Consider the following 10,241-nt stretch of genomic DNA (forward strand, 5'->3'; position numbering starts at 1 on the left):
AGAGTAAAATTACTTTGTATTGAAACAAGCAAAAAATTCAAACTTCTGAGCCAAGGAACACTGGAATGCTGTTTTGTTAAGTCAGATATTTTTCCCACCATATAAGATACAAGAAGGATGTTTCATGTCATGATTATGTTTTTAGTGCCTGTTTTGGCTTTTAAAATCCAGTGGCCCTATTAATGCTGTGATAACATTTGTGTGTTACTACCTTGTGCTGCTGCAGAGATCTAATGAGTTGGACAAGCAAAATTCTGTTTCTGAGTAGGAGGGATGGGATGTGAGTTTGGGGAGTTGAGGAAGAACACGACAGTCTGAGTAGAACAATTAATGCTGTGTCATATACATTATTCATTTTTATATAAAATTCCAATGTTGTACAAGGTAGAGAGCTGTAACTGGAGATACTACATAAAAATCTTTGGTTGTGGTATAATTAAAAGACCTAGAAGGAAGAATTAAGGGAACCAACATTCACACTATAAGTTACAAAGCAAAACAGCTGAAAGGAGAAGAGTACATAGTTAAAGACAACATGCTGTAGGCTCAGAACTCATGTTGCCTACTAGTCTCACTTTCAAAATAATTTTTATATCAGGAAAGCAAAAACAGATTTTCCATTGAGCATATTTTTGTCCTTCTATACTAAATTCTGGGTGGGAAGTTTTCAGGAAGGCCTGGGTCCTAGATAAAATAAGCAGCTAGAGATCAAATTGAAAACTTAAATGATGAGAGTTATGCTGATAAATTGGAATAAAAATGTATTGTGTAGATCACAGAAGCATAAAGTTAGAAATATTTAGAGCACTGCACAGTTGATATTTTAACACATGCTCAAGCTATTTTAAACAAAAGAATGTCTAATGATCAAACAGCTAGATCTAAATAAAAAAAAAGTTATAATTTTATAATTTTTGTGATTCAAAAACAAAATACAAGTATTTTGGTAACATAAATTTTATGTATCATCAGTTATGTTTGAACATCATCAAATTAAGAAATGTTCTCCTCATATTATAATATAAAATGTCAACACACATAGATGACTTTTATCAACTTGTACATACCTGAAATTTTCTGGTAGATTTATGCCAACAATAATACAGTGCTTCCCAGTCTGTACATAAATTCTTCTATAAATATTGTAAGCTGTTACTGATTGGAAAGAACTGTTTAGGCTTGTCCTATCATTAATGTGGAGTCTCAACTGTATGAAAGAAGAGACTTTTAGATTTGTCATAGTGTGGAACTACAGGCTCTGATTAAACCACTGTAATTTTTTTTATTTGAATCATTAGAAATGCAGTTTAGGACTAAGGATTGACTTCCAGACATCCCCATTCATGTTATGCATATGTTTAGCACTACTTCCAGTGTTGGAATAGGAAAGGATATAATATTTTCCCTTCAGGTGAGGTTGGCTGAGGTGACAGAGCCTGCCTTCTGCTCTCCCCCAGCCATCAATTCTCACAAGGGATCATGTCCATGAGGAAAGAAATCGTAAAATTGTCGCTGTTACCCAGCAGTCTATATTGTCAGCAATGATCATACTTTCAGAATGAAAATAACTACTTCTGAAACCAAAATAACAGAGAGTGCTGAGAGCCAAAGAAGTTGGGAATAATACAAAAAAAAAAAAAAAAAAAAATCACAGATTAGACAGATCAGATCAGGACTCTATTATCTACTCTTTATATATCACAAGTTTTTCTGTATTTTCTGCTCTGAAATTCTAAAAAGCCATTTTTTCATATAGTGAATGAAAAGCTCACAGGATGTTTTCAAGAAGATCTGTCTGTTTCCTTTTTAGTTGCACAATGCCTGTGAACACTGACAGGAGAAAACTTTCAGGATAAGAAAGTATCTCCTTCCCCTTACTTTCCCAGTGAAAAAGGTGTTTAGCTTCCTGTGTATTCTAAAATCCAACTTCCTTCTGTGCATGTATTTCTGAAAATGGAGAGAACAGGAACTGATGCATTAATGTGACAATTAAGCAGAAACACAAGAATGGTAACCCATTAATAAACATAGCACAAAATTCTGTGATTACCCCCAGATGTAAAGATCTTGTAAATTTAATTTAGTTACACATTACATTGGAGAAAACATATTCATAACTTTTTTACCTGTTTTGCATTAAATGCAAATCTTAGTCAATTACATAATCTTTATATAAAAATAGATTAAATTAGGATTATTTAGGTAGAAAGTCACAAATGTTAAGACATGAAATATTAACATTTCCTTGGACAATTGTAATTCCTTTGTCATTATGCTTATGACATGACCTTCAGCTACAGGATCACATATATTCACCACAGGCTATTGCCTCACTCAGGACCAAAGCTGCATAGAAAATGAAAATGTGACCCATTAAGTGTCTGCCTTTGCAAATGAAACATTTCTGAATCTCCAATGATGTTTTTCAATTTTCTTTACTACATACTTTTTTGGCTAGCAGCAGAGTATTACATTGTTTAAGAATTTACACTCAGGATAAATTAAACATTTTTGTTTTATTTGTTTTCACTCTGTTGCAAGCTAACATGAGTTTACAAGACTTTGGGACAAATTGTCTTCATGTCTTTCATGATGCCTCCATACCTATGCCTGAGTTTGCACACCTTATTCAATACCAAATAAACAGAGTTAAACCACAATCAGTCAGTACTCTGCTCTTCCTAAAATATTTCTTCCATCTAAATCACATGGTTTTACTGAAATTTGAATGTCATCTCAAAGAACCATAAGAACTTCTGCCTATAAAGAAATTTCATGTGAACTGCTTTACCAACCATTACATATGGCTTTCCATAGATCTTACATACATGCAGAAATTTTATAAAAAATTGTCACTACTTACCAGGTAGGAAACCAAAGCCCTTAATTTGTTCCTGTTGTTCCTAGGAATAATAGCTCCTAGTTTATTTTTCCTAGAAAATATTGGTACAATATTTTCATGTTGCCAGGCCTTTCCTTTAACACCAACAGGATACTAATTAAGAAAATGTGCCATTCTTGGGATACTAATTTGTGATCATTAAATGGTACAGACAATTATTTTAAAATTAGCACTTCTCTATCAGTATATTTTCAGCAGTTTTATTCTTTCTTTGCAAAGAGGAAGCTCAGGGAAATTGGGTGTCCTAACTCACAACTTGCCAGCATGAGTATCATTGAGAGCATTTACTTGAGATACCAAGACAACATTTCTTTTCCTGTAAACTGTAGTGCAAAGCTGTCAGAATCTGCTCTGTTCCTGTGCAAAATGAACTTGTGCCGCTGTTACATTGTCCTGACTGATATAAGGATTATAAATTATTCTTAGGCATGTACTCTTAGCTTTGTAATTTGCACGTATTTTGGAAGAGTTCTGAACATTTATTATGCTCATAACCTAACCTCCCCAAGCATTCATCACCTGATGGGAATAAAGAGTCTATATAAAAGCAACAGAAGGAGCCTCTCTGTAAACCTAGACTTCCAGCTGTAGCATCAAATTGAGTTAGCCATTTATCTTATCTCTTTTCCATAGCTTATAGGCTCTATGAGTTACTCATTTAATCTTCTTTCAGTTTGCCATTTATATTTCCCCTTACAGGCATTATATCTTTTTGATGCTTGAATTTTTAAGTGCCATATAACAGCTTCCTCCTCAAAAATTATTTTCAAAATCTATCCAGGCATATAAAGACAAAATTCTTCAGATCAGACATGTCTTGTAATTGCATTGGGTTTTGAGTGTGTCTTTATGCTTGATTTTCTGAGGCAGAAAGTGTCATGACATTGGTAAATAGAATGGAAATTGTTGCAGTATGGCCCTTAGAGAAATCAGAGAAATCTCTCTGTCACTCACCTTTATTGCACTGGGCCTTTAACCAGAACCCACTGCAGTTAGCTTGGTTAGCTTCAGACAACTTGGTTATCTCAAGATAACAATGTGGTAATGAACACTTTGTTATCTTAAGATCATGATTTTGTCAAGGTTCCCTGGATCTCTGTTTATCACCTGGTTCCCTGATGAAAATTAAGGTGTCCAAAACAGATTTAAAATTCTTACCATGGGACAGAGGCTGTGGGCATTAAGATACTTCTTTTCCAGAATATTTCAGTCTTTCTGGTACAGCCTTCTAGCTCACAATCAGGATAACCTGCACATGACTCTCTAATTAGACTTTGCCAGCTTTGTACTGGTAGTTGCAATATTGAATACTGCTTGGTTTAGATATAAATTTTCTTTTTTGCTGGTTCTCTTTCTGGTTTTTATTTGTTTTTGTTGTTATTTTTAAAAATTTTGTCTTTTAATTCCCTGCACACTGTAGTCAGCCATGGCTACCTCAGCAAACTGTTGGCACAAGCAGGATGTGCCACCCCTGAGTGTTTCACTGCTGGTGTTCAGTGATGATGCTTGAGTGGAAAGTAAGGCACCAGCCATGGAAACTGCTTTCATCCATTTCCTCTGTCAAATTATAACAGCTTCAAAAGAATTTAAAAAAAATCTTTTCATTCTACTACTAAGCATTAGAAAAATTTTGTTGCAGGGAGCTGCTGACAGATGAGAACTATGCTTACCTTAAGGAAGCTGCCATTCCTATAACTTGCTCAAAATTGATGGAAGGTAACTTGTACATAAACCATCCCTTTCTCATTTGGTGACTCTTCATTTAGAAAGATGCATTCTGCAAGCAGAGGATAGATCTTTTGAAATCCAACAATTTCCTTTGTGTTCAGCTTCAGGGAGGTCACCAAGTGATACCACGTGCTGAAGTGCAGAACAGTCCTGATGAATTAAAAAAAATAAAAAGAAAAGAAAAAAAAAAGTAAAAATCACCAACATTGAAAAGAAATAAGTGATTGCTAAATACAAAGGGATCAAATAAAAAAATTGTGTCTGCCTATGAACCACACAATAGCACAAAACACTTTATACCGTTCTTTCCAGCTGTAGGTCTGAAAAGCCTCAAAATTCAGAGCTCTTCAGAAATTGCCTCAGGCATACAAAAAGGCTAAACTGAAATTTGTGTAGCATTTTAATGAAAAATGTTAGTCTTGGGAAAAGCCTGAGACTTTAGTTTTATTTTTATGTTTCCTAGTTTAATGATAAAGCAGGAAAAATAAATATTTATTGTTTTTCTGTTAAGCCATTTTTATCTAAGCCATTTGTTCTCAGTGACAGTAAAAGAATGTAAAATATTGAAAGTAAATTATTTTAAAGTCCCCATATATAACTCACAAGTACAAAAATTCAAGAGATATTAAGAGGTCTTTATTTTCATGTGATTTTTGTCTCTGCTTTCTTGATTAATCTAAGACTATAACTTTCTCTAAGGCAAGCTTTTAAAAATTCAGAGGTTTACAAGCTGCTGTGAAATACATAGGAAAGATAAATGGATAATGAATATTACAATGGAATATTATGTTACATCTACTGTAATTATCTGTGCTACAATATAGGTAAAAATATTACCTGTTTATTAATACATTTTCAAAGGTCATTACTAACTTTCCTGAGGCATGACAAAATATATGTGACTAAGGGGTTTTTTTCCTATGAAAAAGTTGTGGGAAAAAGATCAGTACATAGACATTCAAGAAACTGAACTTTTAAGTTCAGCCATGTTTTCAGGAAAAAAAAATAGAATACCATATCTTGTACCAGTAATACATTATGTATGTTTTTTGTACAGGCTTTGAATGTTTTGCTGATGAGTAAGGACAGGCAAGATTTTGCTCTGTGTTTTTCCTGTCATGCAGAATACTTTTTCTGAACAGAATTTGAAAACCTGGTGCATTTTCTAGTCTCTATGGATATCTCACACCTGGATTTCTGGAGAGAATGAATAATAAATAACATAAGAATTGGATATAACAACAAAGTATTTTGATGCATTCAACATCCTTTATAATTTATACAGTGAATGTATTATCCAGATGTGTGTCATGATCAGGAGTAATTCAGACACATTAGATTCCCAGTACCTGTGCCACACCACATGCATGCACATAATTCCTATCCTAGAAATAAAAATGCCAACCATTTTATTTAAGGAGAGCCACGCTGTAAATGATCCACCTGCCCAGCACTTAAGCTTTTGTGCCAGGAGTAGTTTCCTGTATAAACTGTTTCTCCACTGATTTTGGTGTTAATAGATATGTTTTTAAAGAAAAAAAAAAAAAAGGATTATTTAAAGACTGAAAAGTACAAGATTAGAAAAATTATAATAAGTGTTTGTTTTATTTGATTTTTATTAATTTCCCCTAATTTCTTTTTTAATCCTTTGCATCAAAGTCTCACAACAGTTGTTTTCTGGAATCATAAATTTAATCCCCAAACTGTTAAAATAAGGGATAAATATGAGAAAAGTGTTACCTGCTTCAGCAGCATAAATGCAAACATTTATTTTGATCACATTAGTACAAATCAAAACAGTGTAAATTATATTACTTGCACTTGTTAAAGAAAGCTCTTCGCATTTGGATGCACAGACATGATGTCAATATGAACACATGAGGATTTATTCTCATTGGAACTGACACCTTGCCTCTCTGTAATCAACCATCTGAATCTTACTCACTGAGTTATATTCCAGAAACAAACTTTAGACAGATAGAACTTCTTCCAAAGGAATCTTGAATTTTTATGGGAGATGTCTTTTATCGATAAGGATTTGTTAATATTGTTCTGGGGCTTTTAAAATTTTATTTAAAGTAAAAATTCATACTGTTCATGGTATCACATATATAATCTTTTTTTTCCCCATTTTTAGATTCAAATTCACAAATGTTGTGGAAATCTGGTCTTTTGTTTGAGAAGTAAATTCTCTGAGGCAAGCTAGCTTTTTTTTTCCCTTCTGCAGCACAGAACAGGGACAAGAATGTATCAGCAGAAGGAAAGGACAGTGGAGCAATGTTCTCACCCATGTGCCTAGTAGAGAATTCATCACTGGAGCTGTTTCCCATTTCAGAACCTCACTTGAGAAAAGCAAAGGAGACCTGCCATAGCAAGGAGGGAAAAACATTTCTTCCTCTTTTGCATTCCATAAGACATAAAGCCATATGGCCTACCTCATTTTACAGTCTTTTAAGACCTATCCTTACATAAATGGAAAAAAAACCCACGTGTACTTACTTATACTTAATCTGACACAACTCTGCACTCCATAGTCTAAAAGATTCTAAAGCTATTAGGTTCCATCAGCATCTGTGTACCAGCAACAAAGTGCTTCAAGAACATCAGAATCAATAAGACATTAAGTCATGAGTATCTTATTGTTGCCCAAATTGGCATAATTATACTAGGATATAAAAACAAATTGTCATTTAGATAATCTTGCTTTCCGTTCACTATCAATTTAACCTGGATGCAAACATACCATTAAGTGTTGTGTACTCTAATTGAGGAAAAAATGTGATTTTGATAGACAATGACCAGATGAGAAAAGCAATTAAAAATATATATATAAACTGATAGAATATACTGAGAAAAGGGTTTTATAAAGCCCTGGGGGGAAAAAACCCAACAAACCAAAGAGATGAACAAATAAACTACCTCTCCCACACACACAGCTTTTATCAGATATTATAATTTTCAAATCCATATAAAAATACTTTAAAGCACAAAAACTTATTTTCTTGATAGCCCTGGAAGATTCAGACATATTGGGTGTCAGAAAAACTGTGGAATTGTAAAGGAACCGTAGGGAAGTCTTTTCTAACAAGCACAAGAATAGACTCCCAAAGGAGCCTAAGCATCAGAGATCAATATAGTTGTCAGGAGTCTCTCATTCCATGTGTCTGTCTGTCTATCTTCCATTTGTCTACTGGAATATAGTATCAAAGAGAAAATAAGTAAAGCTCTTTTCTTCCTTCTGACTGAGATTTTTCCATTTTAACTCTCTTTTATATGGAGAAGCATTTTTCAGTCCCTGCTGTCCCTGCCTATCAAAGAAAAAAGCAGGCAACAGCTGGCTGATCAGAAGTCAGTATGACAATCTGACACACAGAGTGGCAATCAACAGAGCTACAGCAGAGCAAAGCCAGAGTAAGATGAACACCATATTCTGAATCTTCACTTTTCTAACCATAACATAGTAGTCTTTTACCCAAGGCTTTCTTCCAGATCAAATGAAAATATGAGACAATGAAAAATCTTTCATATGCTCAGCCCTTACCTAGGGAGTTTATGCAACTGCAACAGAAACAGAAGAAAACACCAGCTTTATAAAACCTAACTTTAAGAATTTAAAATGTTACTTCAATTTCCTCTTCCCACATTGCAACTGTTCACCAAAAAAAAAAAAAAAAAAAATCAGAATACTTCCACAAAATGGCCATACCTTTAATTAGTTCCTTCACTGTTTTTGATGTATATACTTTGATCTACATCAGATCAAAATCTGCCCTTTTTGTTTTCACACCTTTGTTGTAAGTAGTTGCACTAGTAATAAATTTTCTGAGGTAAATCAGATAGAAAGTAATAACTTTTTTCCATTTCAGACTCCTATTTTACATTTGTTTTTCTGCAGTCTTGCTATACAATATAACTTGAATGCAAGTGCAACATGTGTGGTTATGTTTCAATAGAAGAAATGAAAAATGGGATTATTTAACATCTGAAGAGTGAGCTCCTTATACATAGGATAAGAAGTACAAATATTCCTAATCTAGTTTTGTGACATGATGCAACATTGCTTGAAGTATAAAAATTATGCACGTGGCTTTAATTTGACTGGTTTTGATTCAAGGATATGGGGAAGATGGGAAACAAAATCAGTTATGGACACTGTGCTTATGGATTGTTGCTCTGCAGGCACAGGTCAATGACAGCTGGCCTTCAAATAGTCAGGGAAAATGACTAATATACAGATGAATGAAACTGAAAATTAAAATATAGTATTCAGAACGTGGGAGTGACCTATGGTAAATATTTAAATGTGATCAAATACAGATCACTATAATATAGATGCTCATATCTATATATATTGTCATCTGCTTTCCCTTCATAACTAGTGGAGACAAAATTAGAATATAATTCATCCTAAAAAGGATATTCAAAATATCAGATTAATTAATACCTACCTGCAACTTCCTAATTCTCTTTATGGACTGTAAAAATAGCTTTTGCTGATTATTTCAGATCTGCACAATTCTAGTCTAAAATTAGGTGAGATTAATACCACAAATAATCTCTTATTATTACCTGAGCTAGCTGTTAAAAGCTAGCTATGACACTTCATGAGGCCCGCAAAACACATATTTGCAGGATCATCTTTCCCACAGTGAGAAAGCCAGAGAGAGAAGCAGACCTCTTCTCTAAAGTATACACTGGCTGGATATATGCAGAGTGTAAAAAAAAACCTGGTAGCTTTGCAACTCACCTTTCACCAGTGAGACCATGAAATGTAGGCAAGTAAATTCAGTTTTCTTAAATTTTCTACCTTTCAGATTAGTAGACAAGTTGTAGGGGGATTTTTGGTAGGAATCACACTGAACAATTGAAATAATCTTCCTAAGCATGAGAGAAACTTACACAACAGCAGTAGCTAGTGAGCAAAGACAGATGATATTCTGTGTTTTCGAAGATGAGGAAGTCATTTCCAGAAAAGAAATTACAAAGAGGGACATTATGTATTCAGCTACAATTAATACTTCTAACATGTCTTGGAAACTCATTTTCCATAGAAATCAGTTATTCAGATAGTTGTTCAGACAGTTCACAGTATGCTTTGCAAATTAATTGGAAACCTCTGAGAGTACATTGATGGACATGTATAAGACACATAGCTATTTAATTTTTCTAAAAAAAGAAAAAAAATCACTGCAGACTTATTTTTTCATATTTTATGCAGATGCTACTGCCATGTTTTCTGCTTAACAAAGAGCTCCTTGTTTCTGAGATATGAAAGACTGTTTACCTATACTCTTTGACTTTATTCAGCTGTGCCACATTTATGTGAAATTTTTTTATAATATACCTAAGACAAATTACTGGTAGATCAGCTTCTCAAAAGTTGCTGCTGCTTCCTGAAGCTGCTGCACATTTATAATCACATCTAGTTTCAGGCAAAATAAAACAATGAAACAGGAAAGCTAGAAATCTTAATTTAAGCTTAATCCAGTGCTCTGAGGTATCCAAGACAACCACACAGGTCTTGCCATCTCTCAGGAGTTACAGAGAACCTGTGCCCTCCTGGGTCCTTTGTTAGAGGCTGGGTCGGATATCCAAAAACACCCAAAACCCT

The 10,241-nt window shown here is 34.0% G+C and overlaps 1 long non-coding RNA gene across 1 annotated transcript; it reads right to left on the bottom strand.

Moving 5' to 3' along the window:
- Positions 1-1,927: 1,927 nt before the first annotated feature.
- Positions 1,928-4,738, bottom strand: LOC110473747 (uncharacterized). Its single transcript, XR_002465925.3, has 3 exons — positions 4,573-4,738; positions 2,864-2,933; positions 1,928-1,947 (listed from the first exon to the last, which is right to left on the bottom strand). It is a non-coding gene; the product is annotated as an uncharacterized LOC110473747 (long non-coding RNA).
- Positions 4,739-10,241: the final 5,503 nt, after the last annotated feature.

The sequence above is a fragment of the Lonchura striata genome, chromosome 4 (assembly GCF_046129695.1).
Source record: "Lonchura striata isolate bLonStr1 chromosome 4, bLonStr1.mat, whole genome shotgun sequence".
Lineage (NCBI taxonomy): Eukaryota > Metazoa > Chordata > Aves > Passeriformes > Estrildidae > Lonchura > Lonchura striata.